Source organism: Pan paniscus, chromosome 19, assembly GCF_029289425.2.
Source record: "Pan paniscus chromosome 19, NHGRI_mPanPan1-v2.0_pri, whole genome shotgun sequence".
In the NCBI taxonomy this organism is placed as follows: Eukaryota; Metazoa; Chordata; class Mammalia; order Primates; family Hominidae; genus Pan; species Pan paniscus.
In genome coordinates this window covers 33,438,935-33,462,622 of record NC_073268.2, presented here as the reverse complement: position 1 = coordinate 33,462,622, position 23,688 = coordinate 33,438,935, and the positions used below count along the sequence as shown (strand labels likewise).

Sequence of the window (23,688 nt, the reverse complement as noted above, 5' to 3'; positions counted from 1 at the left end):
TACTGTTGAGTAGAAATATAATGTAAGCCACAAATGGGAGTTCATCTGTAATTTTAAATTTCCTAGTATCCACATTAAGATAAGTAAAAAGAAACAGATGACATTAAGCATAATAAACTGGGCATGGTGGCTTGCACCTGTAATCCAGCTACTCGGGAGGCTGAGATGGGAGGATAACTTGAGGCCAGGAGTTTGTGACCACACTGGGCAACATAGCAAGACCCGTAATATAATATAGTTATATTATGCATAATAAGCATAATTTATTATGCTGAAAATTAAGCATAATATATGTTATTTAATTCAATATATCAAAAAATATTTTCAACACGATAGTATAAAAATATTGAGCTACTTATTTATGTATATATACATATTTACTATGTCTTTAAAAAATCAGTGGTTTTCTCATTTTATGTTAAGAAAAAATCAGTGTTTTCTTTTGCAGCTTGCCTCAATGTGGACTAGCCACATTTGAAGTACTCAAAGGTCCCATGTGGTTGGTGGATACCATTTTGGACAGTGTAGGTTCAGAGTATTGCTGATGGCATCCTGATTTTGATCTGTCATGACTGTTGTTTTCCACTGGAAGTTTCTTTAGTCCTCTGTCACTTGTTATTTTCCTTTAAAAAAATTGTAGCCCCCCTAGTGTGTATGAAGTTGTACCTCGTCATGGTTTGGAAGTGCATTTCCCTCATGACTAATGATGTTGAACATCTTTGCATGTGCTCGTTATGTTTTATCTTACGGTTAATATTAATTGGCTACCAGAGGCTTCTCTCTTGCTTGTGTCTGAGGTCATTTTGCAAAATCCTTGCCTTTAATTGGCTAAGTGTACAAACGAAAGTCTAATAATTAAATTTTAGCCCCAAATCCTGAGTATATATATTATACTTTTGTCTATATGGTAACATTATATCACCCATAGAGGTTACCATCTACCCCTCTCAACAAAACATCCTGAAACTTGTTTATAAATCATGTATTTGTTAGTGAAGTCAAAGTTTTAATAGAAGCTAATAGAGCCCTCTGTTTAACTTTCAATTATAAAAGTCTTTACTTTTTCTTTTACGTGGCCATGTATGTTATATTACATGAGGTTTCATTAAAGTGAGAGCATGTACTTCTCTATGTATAAGAAAAGGTAATATTTCTGATTAATTTCTGGCCCAGGAATATTTGGACAGAATGTTTGTGACATGTACACTTAAGTAATACAATATATTTCATAATTTTGAGTAATTCAGAGTTAGGCTGTCTTCCAGAAGGTCCATAATTAGCAATTTCTCATTACGGTTTAATGTAGAGCTTCCCAACCTTTTCATATCATGGTACACATAAAAAATATTATGGCACACTGGACTAAACAGGTGAAGTTGCTTAAGCCAGTGGTGCATTGTCCTGAGGACTGAGGTAATCAATATATGTATTTCAGCATACCTGTAAACCAGGCTTACTAGTTGGACAACTGGTTTAATGTGACTTTAAAAAAAATGTTTGGTTTGGGTAATTCAGCTACTTAATACTGGATTCTGGCTCTGGAATTACATGCCAGTAGATATATACCAAGATAGGTCGGGTAGGTGTATTTGAAAATTGGTACGTGCGTACTGAACAATATTTCAGTTCATATCTTTTCATTTGCAAGCAACAGAGACCAAGTTCAAATCGGCTTAATTTTTAAAAAGCGAATGTACCGATTTGCATAATGAAAAGCTTAGGGGTGGCCATTTTTTAGGCACAGCTGGATCCCGGGGCTCAAGTGTACCTTCCATGTTCCTTATTTGAAAGCTTTAGTCGTTACTTAAGTGGTTTAGGCTTTTCTCTATACTAGGTGAATTTTTCTGATATTGCTAATTTATTGAATTAGCAATACTTTGGACTAAAACTTTGACCTCTTAATGTCATTGAAATAGAGCTAGGATTCTGCTGACATGATTATGTTATTATATTATCTTTTTGCATGGGTTGATGCCATGTTAACAATTGGCTGTGGTAGAGCCTTTACGTACTTGCAGGTATATCCACAGACAAGTACAGTAATGCTTTTCCCTGCACTGCTTGTCTGCAGGAGGTGAAGTGAAATCTGCAAGAGTCCTGCTCGCTCAAGGCCTGCATACAGGAAAGAAGCAGGGGAAAAGCGTTACAAACAGCTTTTGTTCTATAGCATTTTGAAATATAACAGGTCGTATTTTTGGTCTGTCAGCCTTGACACTATCCGTTGAAAAGTAGGTCATGTCATTGAAATGTATTTAAAATGTGACTGTGGTAAAAATTTTTTTTTTTTTTTTTGAGACGGATTCTTGCTCTGTCTCCCAGGCTGGAGTACAGTGGCGTGATCTCGGCTTACTGCAAGCTCCGCCTCTCGGGTTCACACCATTCTCCTGCCTCAGCCTTCTGAGTAGCTGGGACTACAGGTGCCCACCTCCATGCCCAGCTAATTTTTTTTTTTGTTTTGTTTTTTTTAGTAGAGACAGGATTTCACCGTGTTAGCCAGGATGGTCTTGATCTCGTGACCTTGTGATCCGCCCGCCTCGGCCTCCCAAAGTGCTGGGATTACAGGTGTGAGCCATTGTGCCTGGCCGTGATAAAAGTTTTTAAGATTCTTTTTCTTGGAAAGAAGTTATTTAATAAACCCCCTTAGTGTTATTAGACACTAGCTACTAAAATAGCCTTTTTACTAACTAGAATTATAGCCCAGCTTGAGAGTGGCAGATGTGATAAAAATATACTAAAATTGTTTTTAAAAATTTTACTTTCAAGATTTTTAAAAACTTTATATTCAATCCTGTGGATGAAGTCATGTATTTTGCATAATCTAGCCAGGCTCTGAAGCATATTTGTAACTTTAGGGTATAAAAAGAACAAAAGAAAAATTTTATGCCCACTGGCTTATAACTACCAACATACTCATGTAGCCGTTTTCATTTTTAGGTATATTGAAAAGTCTGATTCAGTTACAATCAGTGTATGGAATCACAAGAAGATCCATAAGAAACAAGGTGCTGGATTTCTCCGTTGTGTTCATCTTCTTTCCAGTGCCATCAACCACCTCAAAGACACTGGTTGTGAGTAGATATTAGTGCTTTTCAAATTTTATATATATATGTGTGTGTGTGTGTGTGTGTGTGTATGTATGTGTGCATATACATATATACATGTAGTATATATGTATTCTCAAATATATATGAATGATATATATATTTGAGTATGTTGGTAGGGGTTCAAACATAACTTCTTATGTATGTCTGAAACATTGGTAAAAATTTCTGGTCTAAATTTATTTTGCAGACTTAAAAAAAATGAAACGTTTTAAATATGTGAAACTTACAGCTAAATGAGAGCTGATGCTTCATTTCCAGTTAATTTAAAAGTATTAAGAAATGATTGATATCTAGAATGGCAAAAAAAAAAAGGTGTCAGGATGTATATACCTTTTAAAATTTCTTAGTACCCTTTTCTGGTTGTGGTGGATTTGTGGACAAAATGTTTTTATTTAGGTGATTGGAGTCTTTAAGGTGGCAGTTAAAGGGCAATTACGAAGCGATAAGAATGGTATAATATGTAAAACTGCTGTGACAAAATTAAAAGTTAAAGAAAGATTAAACATTATTTTGAGTGTACGACGGCTCTATGAACTACTTAACTGTAGCTCAGTTTATCACCAACCTGGGCATTTAGAAGATTAGACCAAGATCAAGACATTAGAAGTGGTTTTCATAATGGATTTATAAGTTGACTTAGCATAACCAGGTGACGGTCTTTTGGGTGGGTCTTTCCATTGGAACATAAATGGGAATTCCTTTTTCAAGAGGTTTTTTTTGTGTGTGTTTGTTTCTATAGAATTCTTGTCTATATAATGTAAAAAATACTGTTAGTCTTTGTAATGGGATTTTAGCCCAGATGCATATGCTAAACAAACTCACATAAGAGCTAAAGAAATTAATAAACAAAAAAAGAGTAAATTTAGCATTGAATGTTAAATATATTAAGAGATTGTCTCTTTTAATGTAGTATGATACCACAGCATAGGTATATATTGACCTTGTAAAAAAGAAAAAGGCAGAAAACTGAGCTAGAAGTTCTTAGTCCAAGGTATTTAAAGGCATCTGAGAAGTTCTTGTATTTCTGGGCTGACGGGGTAACCAACAGGAGAGAAAGGACAGTGGGATTGGAAAAAACAAGTTGCACATAAAAATGAACTGTTTTCTTACTCAGCAAACTGAAAAATTATGGGTCAAACGTCTGACATTATCCCTAGTTCAATTTAGCCAATGCTTATTGAAGACTTAATGTGCTACTGTTCTAAACCCTGGCTGTATAAAGGAGAAAGAGGCATGAACCCTGTCCTCTGAGAAGGAAGGGCAAAGGCCTGCTGGCAAAGGGAGCATGCCGCATTGGAAGGACTGAATAGGAGAGGAGTTGCTCTGCAGAATCCACTGTGTAGCCAACTTAGCAGCACCCATTTATTTTGCAAAGAGAAAAGTGTCTGTATTTTTGGTTAGATAACCAGGGACTATAGTTTAGGGGCATGGATTTTTCTTTGTGTTTCTTGTGACTGTTTCATTGTATTAATTTATTTGACTTTTTTCATGTGCAGTAATATTGAATTTATCAAATATTTATTGAGCACCTACCTGATGCAATGTTCTACTGGGTTGGAGTGGAAAATACAAAGACTACGATATGGTCTCCTCCTTTTATCAATTCACAAATAAGTAGACAGATGGCATACGGTTGTAAAAGTATTCAGCTATAAGTACTGTAATCAAAGTAAAACCAGCATGCTTTGGGTGACATTGTTCCTTACTGTAACTTTCAGGGTCAGGCCAGTGTTATATCTCTTTTACAGATGAGGCATCTGAGAGAATAAATGAGTTGCTCCTGAATGAATTAGTGGCAGAACTGATGCAAACCCAGATTCTACAGTTTATTCTTGGCTTCTTATTAATACTTTTTTGTGTGCATGTCATTTGAAATGGTTAGTTAAAAAATAATAATGACAACTAACATTTGTTGACCATTTATGTGCCAGGCACTATGCTGTGAGTTTTGCATAATTATCTGATTTAATCCTTAAAAAATATGAGGATTCACATATTGCCATATATGAGAAAACCAAGGCTCACGGATAAATTCCTTAAGACCAACAACTATTAAGACAGACTAAAGTGGTCTAAAAGTTTTGGAGAGAAAGTGACTGCATGTTGGCAATGTAGTACACCAGTGTTTCATGGTTTTTGAAATCTGAATTATTTAAATGATAGGTTTGATTTCTAATGGATTGTGGAAATTTATTGTCACTCTATAGATGTGAGAATCTCTGATACCAGCTAATGTTTTCATTGCTTTCTTTGTTGATTTCAAATAGATCAGAGGTTGGATTTATGCAAACCTGGGCCAAAGGACAGTTAGAAGACGGTAAGTAAGTGTGAATTTAAAGTTACATGAATTTTGGTTTCATTCAAACTGACCTAAAGTCTAAATACCATTTAAATCAAAGTATGTTAACTGTAGCTTCATAGTGTTGGCCTGAATTAAATGAATCAGGTAAAATGTTACAGTGAATCCAGGATCCAGGTTAACTTAATTTTTAAAACTTTAATGTAAAAAAAAAGTGTCATGAAGAACTGTTGATCCTTTAGGAAATAATTCTTTCAAAGTATCCTAACATAGTAGAGCGCTGAGTTCAGACTTTATAGATGTTATTAAAGTTTACTGAAAATAATTCTCAAACTAGTTTTTTTAGTAAGAAGACAACATTCTATTGAACTTGTTTTAATGTTTAATGCTTTACAGCTTTAAAATCTATGCCAATTGAAAAAAACAGAATGAGCAATGGTAGTGTAACACTGGAAAAAGGGAGAAATTGTTACCTTACTCAAGAGGCACTTAGTAGCCTTATATGGTATTTAGGTGTCTTGAATTGACCTGGAGGGAAAGGCTTCACATAAAATTTGCTGAGACCTTTCTTAAGAATTGATAGAGATTTGATCAAGATGCATAGTATGGAAGGACACTGTTCATCTTGGAGGCTTCTTAAATTAAAGAAGAAAAATGTGGCCGGGCACAGTGGCTCATGCCTGTAATCCCAGCACTTTGGGAGGCTGAGGCAGGTGGATCACCTGAGGTCAGGAGTTCGAGACCAGCCTGGCAAGCATAGTGAAACCCCATCTCTACTAAAAATACAAAAAATTTGCTGGGAATAGTGATGAGTACCTGTAATCCCAGCTACTCTGGAGGCTGAGGCAGGAGAATCGCTTGAACCCAGGAGGCGGAGGTTGCAGTGAGCCGAGATCACACCATTGCACTCCAGCTGGGTGACAAGAGCAAGCCCCTGTCTCAAAAAAAAAAAAAAAAGAAAAGAAAAATCCAATAGGACTGTCACACTTCATGATGAAGCAGAACTTAGAATAAGACTATTTTGTTATGAACCCATCATAGAGGTTTTAATTACCGAAGGTACTTGAAGGACTTCATTTCACAAGGCAGTGAATTGGGTTCATGGAGAACTACCAGGGTAGCCACATAGCAAAGCCCTACTCTGGTTATCTTAGGGAAGTGTCTACACCAGCACTCCCCGACCTTTTTGGCACCAGGCACCGGTTTCACGGAAGACAGTTTTTCCATAGACCAGGCTGCAGTGGGGGTGGTTTCAGGATGATTCAAATGCATTACATTTATTGTGCACTTTATTATTATTACATTGTAATATATAATGAACTAATTATACAACTCACCATAATGTAGAATCAGTGGGAGCCCTGAGCTTGTTTTCCTGCAACTAGGTGGTCCCATCTGTGGGTGATGGGAGACAGTGACAGATCATCAGGCATTAGATTCTCATAAGGAGCAGGCAACCTAGATCCCTTGTGTGTGTGGTTCACAGTAGGGTTTGTGCTCCTATGAGAATCTAATGTCACCACTGATCTGACAGGAGGCGGAGCTCAGGCGGTAATGCTTACTCACCCGCTACTCACTCCTGCTGTGCGGCCTGGTTCCTAGCAGACCCTGGACCAATACCCCATCCATCCATGGCCTGGGAGTTGGGGTTCCCTTATCTACACTACAGCATTACTGATAATTCCTTCATCCTTAGATTGAGAAGGAAGCAAAAACAAAAAAAATCTCAAAAATCAATTCAGTCATTACAGTACTTTCACATATAAGTGTTCCCTCTGTATTTGATTTATTATGTTACATAATGCTTGCCAACTACTGTCTAGTAGTAACAAAATAGTTTTACTAGATGTGAATTTGCATTTATATAAATAGCAGACTTTGTTAGACATTAGAAATATACCTACTGGAGGTCAGGTACAGTGGCTGACACCTGTAATCCCAGCACTTTGGGAGGCCAAAGTGGGTAGATCACCTGAGGTCGGGAGTTCAAGACCAGCTTGACCAACATGGAGAAACCCCATCTCTACTGAAAATACAAAATTAGCTGGGCGTGGTGGCACATGCCTGTAATCCCAGCTACTCAGGATGCTGAGGCAGAAGAATCACTTGAACCTGGGAGGCGGAGGTTGCGGTGAGCCGAGATGACGCAATTGCACTCCAGCCTGGGCAACAAGAGTGAAACTCCGTCTCAAAAAAAAAAAAAGAAAAAAGAAATATACCTACTGGAGTATACTACATAGAAAACAAATGTTTTACTCTTAAATATGTGTATATGTGTATATATATGTATTTATTTAAAGCTCTTGTGTGAATCTGCTGTTCATAATAGGACCATTAATAAGAGAGAGGGAGGCTGGACTCAAACATTATGATTCTTTAGTTCTGTCATTCAAAAACAGAATGAGTTCCAGTTCTTTCAGAATTAGCCCTCTAACAAATAAGTAGGTATATATACTTTTTGGAAAATGGAGAAAAGAACACTAGAGGACTAACTTTAAAAACTATATTCCCCTCTAGTATTTTTATATACATAAATATGTATATAAAATGTATATATTTATGTCTTTAATTCCAGTGAAGATTAAATTTCTACTTTGCTTTCTTTCACTTACCATAATCGTTTTTAGTATTTATAATCTTTGTAATTAATGATATAGATAGATAGATAGATAGATAGATATAGAGATATATATATATTTTTTTTGAGATGGAGTTTCACTCTTGTTGCCCAGGCTGGAGTACAATGGCGCGATCTTGGCTCACTGCAACCTCCACCTCCCAGGTTCCAGAGATTCTCCTGCCTCAGCCTCTCAAGTAGCTGGGATTAGAGGCATGCGCCCCCACGCCTGGCTAATTTTTTTTTGTATTTTTAGTAGAGACAAGGTTTCTCCATGTTGGTCAGGCTGGTCTCCAACTCCCGACCTCAGGTGATTTGCCCACCTCAGCCTCCCAAAGTGCTGGGATTACAGGTGTAAGCCACCGTGTCCAGCCATATTTAATGATTTTTAAAGGATGAAGTATATAGATATACCACAACTTAATAATTAAAATTTTTTTTTGCTATTATAACATTGAAACTTGCAAACATTTTTGTACACTTTGCTTTATTCTTTTTTAGAATCATTGCTGGTATGAAAAAAAAAATCTCCCAAGTTGAGATAATTGATTCAAGGAGTACAAACTTTTTTCCTTGTTTAAAACTGTGATGTCCCAGCTACATTGGGAGGCTGAGGTGGGAGGATCATTTGAGCACGGGAAATCTACTGTATTGGCATCATTATCACTTGGATGTGTACCTTTTCTATATATTTTTTTAAAAAATGAGATTATACTGAATTTTTAAAAACTGGTTTAAATTTATCATAAACATCTTTGGTTTTTTTTGGCCCATAAATACATTTCTATAGCATTGTTACTTTTTTTTTTCCTACTTTGCATTAAGGCTTGCAAAATCTGTAGCATTTTTAATGTTTTATGATAATCTATGGTGGGTATGTAATTCATGTAACCAGTTAATAGCTCTGCTATTAACACAGCATTCTGGAGATGTAAATTGAAGCCCATGAAATTCTTTAGCTTTGAATCTTACTATTATTCTAAACAAAGCTAACGAGAAAATACATTGTTTCTACTGTGATTGAATTTTGGTAAGCATTTCACTTATTTTGTCTATTTAAAAACTGATTGATATAGTTGTCTAGCACAGTTTTCATAATAATGTTTTGTTTACATTTGCTAAGTAGGTGTTTGTAGTGTTCTGTCCTCTAAATGGGACTTAATGTAAAGGAGCTCTATGTTGAACTGATCTTTCAAAATGTTCACAGAACTGGAAGATTTCAGAATTTTGAGACCCTTCTTTGAATGGAGGGTCATTAGATGTAATAATACTTTTTGTGCTAACCTATTATTTAAGAAGTTGGATTATAGTCAAGTTTGACCGTACCTCTTTCTGTCTTTGGGAGAGTTACTAGAATTAGAATTAAACAATACTGGAGCAGCAAAGAAGGACTTCAGTGATATCAATTAAGCTAATTTTCTCATTATTCAGATGGGGATTATCTAAACCTTGTTTATTAAGTGTTTTGTTCAAGTTTACAGTGCTAAACTGGTTACTAGAGCTTGCTCTAGAATTCACATCTCTTGCTTCTTCATTTTTTGTGGTGGTTTTATATACTACACTGGATAATGGTGTCCTGTTAAAACTCATGGAATCCAAGGATTGCTCTCTTGCTGGAATACCAGGATGGCCCTCTTGCTAGAATACAGTGTATTTTTTTTTCTTTTTTTGAGACGGAGTCTTGCTCTTTCACCAGGCCGGAGTGCAGTGGTGCAATTGCAGCTCACTGCAACCTCTGCCTCCCAGGTTCAGGTGATTCCCCTGCCTCAGCCTCCCCAGTAGCTTGGACTACAGGCACAGGCCACCACGCCTGGCTACTTTTTGTATTTTAGCAGAGATGGGGTTTCACCATGTTGGCCAGGATGGTCTCGATCTCCTGACCTTGTTATCCACCCACCTTGGCCTCCCAAAGTGCTGGGATTACAGGTGTGAGCCACCATGCCCGGCCCAGTGTATTTTTTAGATGGTGAGATTATCAAGTATTAAACTTAATGTGGACTTTTCAAACTCCTTTGTACATGAATATATTCTTAATATGTTATGCCTCTTCTTAAGTACAGTAGTGACTCTGCTATGCCCTATTACTATGGTAAAGAAGGAATTAGGCTTCTTCCATGAACATGATGAAGTGTAGACAACTTTAGAATTCTAATATTACTCCTAAAGGGAAAAATCTATGGGAAAAGAAATTATAAATTTTAGTAGAAACCAAAGAGGTCATTCTAAAGTATTAAAATAAGCTAAGCCAGATGTCTTCTAAAGATAGAAATTTTTGATTATAATAATTCTTTCTAGTTGTATGAATCTTAGTAATATTTCTATCATTTAATAGTAAGTCTTCAGTCCAGAGACCAAATTGGCACAGGAGGACAAGTTGTGGACTGCAGTCATTTATTTGATAATGATTTACCAGACAAGTAAGGTAACATCATTGAAATCATTAGAGAAATATATAGATAATATCCTTAAAAGGCTAGAAATAAATTGGTGTTTATTGTGTATTAAATGGTGTTTACTGTATATTGAATGTAGGTATTCCTTCTAATAGTAAAATTGATGGAAGATCCTGTCACAACAAATTTATAAAATAAGCCATAAATTAGGTGTGTTAAATTTGGTTATTAAGAGTTTTGACTAGGAGACAAATGAAATTTCTTGACAAATATAACTCTCTTGTAAATATTATCTAGTTAAAAAAAAGTTGGTGGATTATTCAAAACAGGCCATGCAAGTGCTAAATTAGAAACATTGCTGTATTTAAGAGGGATGTGATGGATAATTTGTGTAATAGTAATTAACATAACAGTAACATTTAATTGAGCATGTATATGTCAGATAATGTTATCAACACTTTATGTACATATCATTTAATTCTCATAGCATATTGGAAGGCAGTATATAGCCATGCTACTGAAATCACACCACCTGAATTCTAAGCTTTACTCTTCTGTGTACTGGCTTTATGACCTTGATTTATTTAACTTCCATGGGTTTTGGTTTATATTTATTTACAAAACAGTATGAGTGATAATAGTACATACTCCATAAACTGTTGAGAGGATTAAATGAAATAATTCAGGTAAAGCACTTTAGTACAGTGTCTTTCATAAAATAAGTGCTTCATAAATAATTAGCTACTATTATTTCTATTGCTACTACTGTTGTTACCCTCAAAAACTAAGAGTTACAGAAGTTAAGTAATTTGCCTAAGGCCATATAGTAAGTGGCAGAGCCCAAAACACACAAACCTGTCTTGATTCTAAAGTCATGATTTTTATCATTGGTCTCTTTGATACTAGTTCTGACTCTCTTCTGATTTTATTTTTAACATTCAAAGTATTTTTAATTAATATCAATGAGATATAACTTACATGTAATAAATTGCATCCATTTAAGTGTATAAATGGTTAAATTTTAACTCCAATTATTTTTTATACAAAATTTTATACCCAGGTTATTATGGTATTTACTCATTTTGTTTAAACTGTTAAAAATCACTATAATTGTTTTTAGATCACTTTAGCTTCCAGATATGTCTGTTAGCTCTTTTATAGATGTGAGGTAGATTATGGTATTTTTGAAAAGGAAATTCAGGGCCAGGCGCAGTGGCTCACGCCTGTAATCCCAGCACTTTGGGAGCCCAAGGTGGGTGGATCACGAGGTCAGGAGTTTGAGAACAGCCTGCATGGTAAAACCCCGTCTCTACTTAAAAAAATACAAAAAATTAGCCGGGCATCGTGGCGCATGCCTGTAGTCCCAGCTACTCGGGAGGCTGAGGAAGGAGCACTGTTTGAAACCGGCAGGCAGAGGTTGCAGTGAGCCGAGATCGCACCACTGCACTCCAGCCTGGGCGACAGAGCGAGACTCTGTCTCAGAAAACAAAAAAAAAAAAAAGGAAATTTAGGATGAAATAACTAATCAATATTGAGAGAGTACCAGGAGTAATAAGACTTATTGTTCTAAACTTGCCATACATTACTGTACTGTAATTGTAATCATGGGGAAAAAAAACCCTAGCATCTCTTTATTTTCCTTTTTTCTTTTTAGAGCCCTTCAACCTCTGCCAATATCTTTGTAAAAATATTAAGATTATTACATTTCTATAGTGATTTGCCTCTTTTGCATTAAATGAATTATGATACAGAGTTGATAGAAAGTAGCGGCCTTGGCCGGGCATGGTGGCTTAGGCCTGTAATCCCAGCACTTTGGGAGGCTGAGGTGGGAGGATCACGAGGTCAAGAGATCAAGACCATCCTGGCCAACATGGTGAAACCCAGTCTCTAGTTAAAATACAAAAATTAGCCGGGTGTGGTGGCACGTGCCTGTAGTCCCAGCTACTTGTGAGGCTGAGGCAGGAGAATCACTTGAACCTGGGAGGCAGAGGTTGCAGTGAGCCGAGATGGCGCCACTGCACTCCAGCCTGGTGAAAGAGCGAGACTCCGTCTCAAAAAAAAAAAAAAAGAAAAGAAGGTAACCATCTTGATTTTTTGTTTGTTTGTTTGTTTGTTTTTAGACGGAGTTTCACTCTTGTCGCCCACGCTGGAGTGCAGTGGCGTGATCTTGGCTCACTGCAACCTCCGTCTCCCTGGTTTGAGCGATTCTCCAGCCTCAGCCTCTGGAGTAGCTGGGATTACAGGCACGTGCCACCACGCCCAGCTAATTTTTGTATTTTTAATAGAGACGGGGTTTCACCATGTTAGCCAGGCTGGTCTCGAACTCCTGACCTCAGGGGATCTGCCTACAGTAGCACTCCAAGTACCCACCCAGCCCAGTTGCTGCAGATTCCTTCCCTATCTCCTCTGTCCTCCCCCCTTGCTCAATCCTGTGCTGTGCATCCTGCTCCGATCTCCTCCCAACCCCGCCGACCCCTGAAACGGGAAATACGAGGACACATCAGGTGGCAAAAATACTAGATTTACAAGAGGAAAGAGGTGCATTGTTCAAAATGGAGATTGCATTGTTGCAGTTTGCAGGCCACACTCACTCACTGTCTCTCCCCCACCAACCAACCCCTTCTTTTTCCTCTTCAAAAAATGTGTGCCAGTGCAGTGTCTGCACCAGGCAGGATTGAAACTTTGGCAAACACATATCCATTGCATTCATTTTTCTTCCCTTGTTTTGGTGTGGTTTTCTGGAATGAAAGAAGCCTCTTGTTTTGCAAACCTCTTTGCATTTCTAATGAGGTTTCTTTCGGATTTTTATTGTATATCTGTTCCTTAAAAGAGAATTAAGGATTTGGATGGATTGTGGCACACAGACACATGGAAAAACTTGCCTGTTTTCACACCCCTGGCGGTGGTTTTTAAATTGTGTTAAGGAAACGGATCGTTTGGGTTAGTAGGGGAACCTTACCTGGTCCTGTGTGTTTGTTTTTATTCTTCGAGTGCTGATGGGCCCGTGCAACAGTTGCTGGTAAATGGCTGATTAAAAAGCACAGAAAGCCGAACAAGACCCAACCAAATTTGGTAATTCATCCGATTCAAAATTGTTTTGGTTAAATCAAAAATACAAGTACACGACCGCAGGAACGTGCGTCTTAACTCATTTGATCACTTTGTCTTGCTTGGGAAATGCAGTTTCCTGTCACCTGTTGCAGAAGATGTGTAGTTGATCATCTAGACATAATTGCCGAAGATGAACTTTTGGACAACTTCTGAGTCACACAGCATCAGTATCAGATTTCTTACACAATGACTTTCACTTTTCACTCTATTTCTGAGGAAAAAGCCCTCCTGAAATCCGTAATGAATTTCTCCATGGTAACCCCTCTTCTGTTTTCACACAGAAAAGTTTCTCTAGGCTGGTGCTGAGATGCATTTTGTTAAACACAATCACCACCCCCCCGCCCCCCCCCCCCCCCCCCCCGGCTCCCCAAGGCTGCTTTGTATTAAATACGTAGTTGCAATTTCCTAAATTGTGAAATTAACCGAAGCAACAACCGGCAAGACTTTTTCTTTATAATTTTGCAAATCTATATTAATTAAATTAGAATCTTGTTTTAAAAGCATTTAAAAAACAAAGTTTATAAGGAAATCTTTGTGAGGAAAAAGGACCCTTTTTTCCTTGAAGTTAGGCATGTCATGTCTTTTTCAGAGAGACTAGGGTAGTAGAAGTGGTTAAATTGAAAAGTTTCTGTTTTTTAAATAAATGCTTAAATACTTATTGGAGAAGTAGGGTAGTATTAAGCCAAATGTAAACCCATGTAGGTTGTCCTAACATAAACTGAAAAGAGGTAATTTCTTGTGCCCGATGGTCAGAATCATTGCCAGACTTGTCTGGGGGAGGCTGGTTGGAGAATGAAGGGAATGAATGAAGTGTCAGGTATTTATGTCTTATATGTAGAAAGGACTGCATGTAAATTCTTGGCAACTTAATTTTAGTCCTATTTTTGTTTTTTTTGAGACGGAGCCTTGCTGTCGCCTAGGTTGGCGTGCAATGGTGGGATCTTGGCTCACTGCAACCTCCACCTCCTGGGCTCAAGCGATTCTCCTGCCTCAGCCTCCTGAGCAACTGGGAGTACAGGTGCCCACCAGTATGCCTGGCTAATTTTTGTATTTTTAGTAGAGTTGGGGTTTCACTGTGTTGGCCAGTCTGGTCTTGAACTCCTGACCTCAAGTGATCTGCCCGCCTCGGCCTCCCAAAGTGCTGGGATTACAGGCATGAGCCAGTACGCCCGGCCCTTAGATGTGTCTTGTGCTTTGCATGCAAGTGTGTGTTAATAATAGACTTCTTTTATAAAATAATTTTATTAATACTAGAAAAGCGTATATATATATGTGTGTATATATATATCTATAGTGTGTGTGTGTGTATGTGTGTGTGTGTGTATATATATATATATATATGTATGTATGTATGTATGTATGTTTTTTTTTTTTTGGACAGCCTCTCCTCTCAGGCTGGAGTGCAGTGGCATGATTCCAACTCATGGCAACCTCCACCTCCTGGGTCAAGTGATTCTCCTGCTTCAGCCTCCTGAGTAGCTGGGATTACAGGCACCTGCCACCACACCCAGCTAATTTCTGTATTTTTACAAAAATTTGGACTCTGCTTAGATTGGCTTAGTTTTCTCTTTAGTCAAATCTTCAGGAACCAATTTATTACCATTAAAAATGATCTAACAAGCTTTATTTTTATTATTGTTAAAAATCCTCATTTTGAGGAACACAACCACAAAGTAAAGAATGTTTTCATTGATTTAACCAGTAAAAATCAATATTTAATTATAAAATTTTTTTTTCTTCAGCTAAAACAGCGGAAGAGGTGATTTATTATATGGTTGTTACACTCGGCCACAAATAAACACAGAAATAGTCCAGAATGTCACAGGTGCAGGGCAGAGGACCAACATGGGCATTTTGTTTATGAGCAAGGTGGGTCTCAGAGGTGATCGGCGATCAGAGGGCGATGAAGTTCTAGATCCATTGAGACAAGCTCTAGACAGTAGCATGCAGTCCCACAACTTGTACCAGCATCCCCAGCATCTGGCATTCCAAGTTTCTGCTCCTGTGGCCTCCACAGTGCAACAAGCTAGCGGTTTACTTGGACCTCTACCTCATCTTTCTTCTTTTGCACTTCAGCCTGCGCATTCGCTTCTTCCTCCACTTGGCTCTCATGGTGCAGAGGTTTCCAAGAAAATGGCGCTAAGGCCCAGAGTTAATAATAAAATATTTAAAACATGGCTCCAGGCCATCCAGATGCCTTAACTTGGGCTCAGGCTCCTGATACTGATGGGTCTTTTATCTTCCTCTGATGCCTTTTCTGTGAATTCACCTGTTTTGGAAGAAAACACAATTAAGGTTATCTATCACAACAACCACTATCTCCAATGTGTATTTATTCCTTTTATTCATTTTAAGTCTCATCTGCCCGATGAGATAACTTTTTTGAAGACAGGAATTGTATGCTGTTTAACAGTGCTTTGATTCTTCCACAGTTCAGTCATCCTTGCTACCTTGCAGAGGACTGGTTCTAGGATATCGCCCCCACACCATACCAGAATCTGTGGATGCTCAATCCCTTAAATATAATGGTGCAGTGTTTGCATATAACCAACACCCCCCCCCCCCATATACTTTATTTATTTACTTACTTAGAGACAGGATCACCCTCTGTCACTCAGGCTGGAGAACAGTGTCACAATCACAGCTCACTGCAGCCTCAACTTCCTGGGCTCCAGTGATCTGCCCACCTCAGCCTCTTAAGTAGCTGGGACTACAGGTGCATACAACCACACCTGGCTAATTTTTTTATTTTTATTTTTATTAAAGACAAGGTCTCACTATGCTGCCCAGGTTGGCCTCCCAAAGTGCTGGGATTACAAGTGTGAGTCACCGTGCCTGGTCCCATGTACTTTAAGTCACCACTAATAAAATGTATAGATATTGTATAATGGCAACAGTTGTTATACTGCACTTTCTATTTGTATTTTTATTGTTTCTTTCTTCAAATATTCAGCCTCATCTAGTTGAATCTGAAGATGTGGACCTGCTGATGAAGAGGGCTGATTGTATCTAACTTAGGGTCTTGCATGCAGCTGGCACTTAATGCATTTTATTGACTGTTTTAGCTAACATTCAATGGACAATTCCTAATAAAAAATTCTTAAAAGTATGAAAAAGTGCAAGATGTGCTTTGTTAAACAGATGCTTGAAGGCAGCATGCTCGTTAAAAGAGTCATCACCACTCCTTAATCTCAAGTACCCAGGGACACAAACACTGTGGAAGGCCACAGGGTCCTCTGTCTAGGAAAACCAGAGACCTTTGTTCACATGTTTATCTGCTGACCTTCCCTCCACTGTTGTCCTATGACCCTGACAAATCCCCCTCTCCGAGAAACACCCAAGAATGATCAATAAATACTAAAAAAAAAAAAAAAAGTATGAAAAGAAGGAAACCTGCTCTAAAGTGGCAGGAAAACCAGCCTGGGCAACATAGCGAGATCTTGTCTCTACAACGAAAGTTTTAAAATTCACTGCCTGCCTGTAGTCCCAGCCACTCTGGAAGCTGAGGCAGGAGGATCCCTTAAGCCCAGGAGTTTGAGGTTACAGTGAGGTAGATCACACCATTGCTCTCCAGTCTGGGTGACAACAAGGCCCTGAGAAAGAAAAAAAAAAGAAAGGAAAGGAAGGAAAGAGTGTAAGTATTGAAAAGGAAGAGACAAAACTGTCATTATTTGCATATAAAATAATAAATGTTAGCCAAAGAAGCCTAAGAGAATCAACTAAGATTTTACTGGAAGTAATATGAGAATTCAGTACAGTGGCTAGAAACAAAATCAAGAGAGCAGCACACAAACCTCAAATGCTTTTCAGATGTACCACCAATAACTAATTAGAAAATGGAAGAAAGATCCCATTTACAATGGCAATACAAATGTCTGAAGTATTTAGGAACAAAAATACAAAGATCTGTTATCTAACAAAAGATGTGTAAGATCTATATGATGGAAACCCTAAAACTCTTCTGAAAGACATTAACAAGAAATGAATACATGACATGAAATACCATGTTCTAGAATGTCGTATAGATGTCAATTCTCAAATTAATCTACAAATTTAAGGTAATCCTATTCAAATCCCAAGATAGTTTTTGGTGGTGGCTGTTTTTGAGACAAGGTCTCGCTCTGTTGCCCAGGCTAGAGTGCAGTGGTATGACCACAGCTCGCTGCATCCTCGACCTCCCAGGCTCAAGCAATCCTCCCACTTCAGCCTCTGAAGTCTCTTATATGGTGTCCAAGAAATGGGGACAAATCTCACAAAGGGACTAGGCTCAGGAGGGCTGGAATATTCAGGGAAGTTTTTTCTTTTTCTTTCTTTTTTTTTTTTTTTGAGGCAGAGTCTCACTCTGTCCCCCAGGCTGGAGTGCAGCGGCCCGATCTTGGCTCACTGCATGCTCCACCTCCCAGGTTCACGCCATTCTCCTGCTTCAGCCTCACAAGTAGCTGGGACTACACACGCCCACCACCACACCCAGCTAATTTTTGTATTTTTAGTAGAGACGGGGTTTCACCATGTTGGGCAGGCTGGTCTCGAACTCCTGACTTCAGGTGATCCACCCACCTCAGCCTTCAGAAGTGCTGGAATTACAGGCATGAGCCACCGCTCCTGGCCACCAGATTCTGATGTGGGACTCCCACTGTTATAAAGTGCTTAGTAAAGGTGGTGAGTTTAAGACATTTGTACTGATGCTACCCAAACCTCTTGGTGGAGGGACCTAATGAGCCTGTTCTCTGGTGTGAGGGCAAAAGAAAAACAGACCCTCAGTGTCTCTTCCCTAAGTTGAGCATCAGCAAATTAATGAAGACAGAGAGGAGCATCTGCAGAAACTGCTGCTCTAATCCAGACACATCCTGAACACGTCCCTCTACCTCAAAATGAACTGTGTGAAACTAGATTTCTGAACCACAAGAAAGGTGGAAAGTATTTTCTAAAGTCAGATGTAGAGGAGAATCTTCACCTTGAGTCTAAAGTCCCCTTCAGGCCATTGAATATACCCACTCTGATTTGCTGGGTATGTTATACAGAGAAATCATAGAATTTTTGCACTTACGGTAGAAGAGTAGTCAGGAAAGTGTATGGAATTAAAATAGAGCGACGTATTTTCTTTACAAAATTTTTTTTTGCACAATAGCTTAACATAAACACCATTTTGGCCAGGCTTGGTGGCTCACGCCTGTAACCCCAGCACTTTGGGAGGCTAAGGTGGGCAGATCACCTGAGGTCACAGGAGTTCGAGACCAGCCTGGAGGGGAGGTTGGAGTGCAGTGGCACAATGTCGGCTCACTGCAACTTCCACCTCCAGAGTTCAAGCCATTCTCGACCCTCAGCCTCCCGAGAGCTGGGATCACAGGCGCCTGCCACCACGACCTGCTAATTTTTGTATCGTTAGTAGAGACGGGGTTTCGCCATGTTGGCCAGGCTGGTCTCAAACTCCTGACCTCAAGTGATCCTCCCACCCCGGCCTCCCAAGGCGCTGGGATTATAGGCATGAGCCACTACACTCAGCCCTACACTTTGGATTTAACTTTGATGCCTGCTCATATGCAGAGTTTCAAACTGCTTAAATGTCTGCAACATTTAGCTGCAAGGGAGAAAGCTTAACACAAAGTCCTCCAGGGAGCAAAAAACTGCATCACTACGCCCAGCTAATTTTTTTGTATTTTTAGTAGGGATGGGGATTCACTATGTTGGCCAAGCTGGTATTGAACTCCTGACCTCAGGTGATCCCCCCCCCTCAGCTCGTAAAGTTCTGGGATTACAGGCCTGAGCCACCCGCCCAGCAACAAGGCTAATTTGAGGGTCACTTGTTTGATGCCTTTTCTTGCCCATGCCATAGGTCAGAACTAGGACAAGCAGAGCAGGTCATATATAAGCTGTGTAAGTCTCTTGGCCGCTTTGTACCTTAGTTTCCCCATTTGAGAAAAATGAATGGATCTTAAGACACACTTTTCAGAGTTCATAATGGGCTTATACCCAGCTAACCAACAATTGTATGAGTTTTTATACAAAATAGTTGTTTACACATATTCATCTTCTATTTCACTTACAAGTTGTGTAAAAACTGCATTCCGTGCCAGGCCTGAAATGTTCCAAGGCTCAGTTGTGTAATTAAATTGCAGCCCAGATTTCTACAAAAAAAGACATAAGCCAAAGGAAAAAAAAATTATTTCAGAACATTTATCATTTGCTGTGAGTCTAATTTACATAGGATGGAACATCACCTCAATCCTTTCTCTGTGCACTAAGGCAATCTCACTGTGGAAGGTACTGGCTTGTGGTTTATACTTTAATATTGTACATGTGGTACATTAGCTACAAAACAGTAAGCGCTCAGTAAATACCTGTGTTAAGTGATCTTCATTTCTCTAGAACAGGATTTCACAACTTCAGTACCATCGACATTTTGGACTATATAACTCTTTGCCGTGGGGGTTTGTCTTATACTCTGCAGGATGTTTAGCAGCATCTCTGGCCTCTGCCCACCAGACGCCAGGAGCACAACCACAGTTTTGTCAAGCAAAAGTGTCTCTGGACATTACCAAATGTCACTTGAGTACAAAATCACACCAGTTGAGAACCACTGCTCTCTGATGATTCACTATGATCTGTGTAATAATTCTCACACTAATCTTTGCTAGAGACAAAAAGGACTTGCTATAGAATTTTAGTACCTTTCTACTGGTCAAATTTTAATCATATTTCAAAATGAATAGCAAAGAGGTTTATAATTAAGTTTTATAAAAATTCCAAATGTAATAAAGTTATATTTGTAACTTACATATACTGCAAAAATGGTAGTGATTCAAATGTTTGTCTTTCAATATATCGTATTTTATTGCAGGATAAATCTCCAGGAAAAATAAAAGGAAAATATTGCCTTGATAAGTTTTCAGTGTTGACTAGTATGAATAATAGCAAGAGTTTAGAATAATATTGAATACACATTTTTCATCTCGACTCTAAACATTTGGACCTGTATTTGAACTTTCCAGAGCCCTTAACCCTGCCTGTACCTCTCCTAGAGTCTCACCTTCATACTTTTAATAAATAAAATATACAACTTAATAGACTTTGGAATTAATTTTTCCTGAGAGCAGTAGACTTGATTAGATGCCCTTTTGTAGTCTCATCAAATCCTAGATTATGAGCTCAAAGCTTTTATCTCTATATATAGTTTCTAATATTAAAACGAATAGCCTCACATTTATACACCTTCCTAGTTTAGCTTTGTTTTCCTAAGCCAGTTCAGTATCAGAAGAAATAAAAGACATCCTTTCAACAGCATTTGAAAGGAAGTTACCCCTTTACTTAATACATAACTTTGAACTAATATTCAAATCATATTAATACAATTAAATTATATCATATTAATAGAAATTCATTTTTGGTTTTATATTGCCTTAATATTTCATGAAAGCAATTTCTTCAGTTATAGAGAGATGGGGCTTTTCCCTCCCTCTTTACCTGGATGGTGTAACGTTGTCTGGCTGATGTCTCCATCTCTAGTCTCTCCCTTCCTAAACTATCCTCCACACAGTCATCATATAAACTCTCCAGAAGTGGCTTGCAAAGACCAGCACCTCCTGGGAAATTATTGAGGATGCAAATTCTTGGTCCCACTCTAGACCAACTGAATCAATAACTATGAGGGCGGAGTCCAGAACTGAGTTCTAACGTGCCCTCTCAATGACTGTGACGCAGATCCATCTTACAGCACTGCTGTGATAACATGGTTCCCCATGATGGCTCCTCAGCTTGGCATTCAAAGCCCTAGAAGATCTGGCTCCAATTTCCTACTCTCCCTCCTTGTAATCTACAGGTACTCATGGCATTCCTCGAACACTTTCCTGTGTTTTGCCCTTCTCCCATTTCCCTTTTGCAAGTTTAGAATATTTTCCCCAAGATGTCTGTCCGATGCTACACAATGGCCCTTCAAAGTCCTATTCAAATGGGATTGTTCTAGTAACATCTTCCTGGGTCCAAACTGAAGTCATTTTCCCCTCTTCTATGCTTCAGAAACAATTTATCCCTCCTAGTGCCCACATCCACTTCTTCTTCTTAATGTAGTTATTGTTCATCCCATTTTTTCTGAGCATAAACTCCTTGAAAGCATGGACTAGGTCTTGATCATCTGCATTGCCCACCATGTTTAAAACTGACACATGGAAATAAAGTAAATTAAAATATTTGTAAAACAAATGAATAGCTGGCTGGGCGCAGTGGCTCATGCCTGTAATCCCAGCACTTTGGGAGGCTGAGGCGGGTGGATTACAAGGTCAGGATATCGAGACCATCCTGGCTAACAAGGTGAAACCCCGTCTCTACTAAAAATACAATAAATTAGCTGGGCGTGGCGGTGTGTGCCTGTAGTTCCAGCTACTCGGGAGGCTGAGGCAGGAGAATGGAGTGAACCAGGGAGGCAGAGCTTGTGGTGAGCCGAGATCGCACCACAGCACTCCAGCACTCTCCAGTGACAGAGCGAGACTCCATCTCAAAAATAAATAAATAAATAAATAAATAAATAAATAAATAGCTGGGGGAGTGAGTAGAAGGAAAATGATTATTTTAAAGCAAATGTAGTTTTATTACTTCATGGCCTCTGCAGCACTTTGGCATCCACTTGAGGGTCTTTACACCCACTTTCCTTAAGCCTTTCACATTTGAAAGAATCTGTCTGCAAAAGAGCATCACTAATAAGGATTAATGACATACACACCTCTATGGACAGAGGATAAGAATCAAGCCATAGCAATTGAACATAGTATCTTCTTGTCTCTAAACAGACAGAAATACTATGCAGGTATCCCTTTCTTGGTAACAGGGCTGGGGAGATAGTTACTGTGTAATTAGTGAAGAGTTAGGGGCATTTCTGATATGCTTCTTACTGTAAACATTTCTAGCTCTACCACTTAACCATCATTTTAAACATCTGTTTTAATATAACAATTCCTGAAATGAAATCCTTAATACTAGTCTATTCTCTTGGTAGCTTAATATTCTTGATAATATTATTTCTATAATTCAGCTGATTTCAAATATTTAAATGTTAATTTAATTCCGATTAAATTACCAAAAAATTCTGGATTAATGATGTTCAAATGAATGTAGGTGGTCTATATTTTCTTCTCCTTTAGGCAACAATCTGAAGTTAACTTTAATTCCTTTCATCCTACTAAACCAACTGTTTCAAATCTTTTTTTGTGAAGGTCAGACAGTAAATATTTTAAGGCTTTGTGGGCCACCTATGATCTCTCTCACATATTTCTCTTTCTTTTTTCTTTCACAGTCCTTTAAAAATGCAAAAACCATTCTTAACTTAATGGGCTATTAAAAAATAGACCTTAGGTTAGATTTGATCTATTGGCTGTAGATTGAATAGAAGAAGATGGTATGTAAACCCTTATAAAACAAGGTTCATATGGGTGTCAGTCACTGCTCAGATCTTCTTACCATGTGAAATTTTTTCTGTCTGTATTTTGTCTATACAATTTAAAAACTGAAAATGCATAGGACATAGCTAATGCTAGAGATGGGCTGAGACCCCATACAAACTTACAGAACTGCAGAATTTTATTGCTGGAAGAAATCTTAGAGATTATCTAATTTGAACCTCTTATTCATTTTAAAGATAATATGACTAAAAACTCAAAAATATGATTAACTAACTTACAAATACTGGAGGGATAGCAGGCCTTCAAATGAATCCTTATGTAATTCAGTCAAATAATTTTCACTGAGAATTCTGGAAAATGAAAAAGTTATTTCTAGGTTAAAATGCAAACTACAACTATTTGCTACACAGGACTATCTCCTGCATGTGGAGGAAAGCTGGGTCATGGTCATTTCAAGATGGTGGGATCTGCTCTGCTTTCGTTCAAACCTTTTCTTCCATTTTCCTTTTTGTGTCCATCCCTCTCCACCACCACCACCACACACACAGGCAAGCACACACACACGTGCAAGCACACACACATATGCAAGCACACACACACACACAAGCACACACACACAGGCAAGCACACACACACACAAGCACACACACACAGGCAAGCACACACACACACAAGCACACACACACAGGCAAGCACACACACACAGGCAAGCATGCACACACACTTGCAAGCACACACACACATGCAAGCACACACACACATGCACACACACAAG

General features: G+C 38.5%; 2 pseudogenes across 1 annotated transcript in view; one reads left to right on the top strand and one right to left on the bottom strand.

Annotated features, from left to right (window-relative positions):
* Positions 1-17,140, top strand: part of LOC100989556 (uncharacterized) — a 70,178-nt pseudogene extending 53,038 nt beyond the window's left edge. Inside the window, exons 6-8 of the transcript XR_010110656.1 lie at positions 2,935-3,068; positions 5,372-5,421; positions 14,906-17,140. The product of XR_010110656.1 is annotated as an uncharacterized LOC100989556, transcript variant X1 (transcript). The remainder of the gene's footprint in view (positions 1-2,934; positions 3,069-5,371; positions 5,422-14,905) is intronic.
* Positions 1-23,688, bottom strand: part of LOC100991242 (leucine-rich repeat-containing protein 37B-like) — a 423,125-nt pseudogene that overhangs the window by 389,789 nt on the left and 9,648 nt on the right.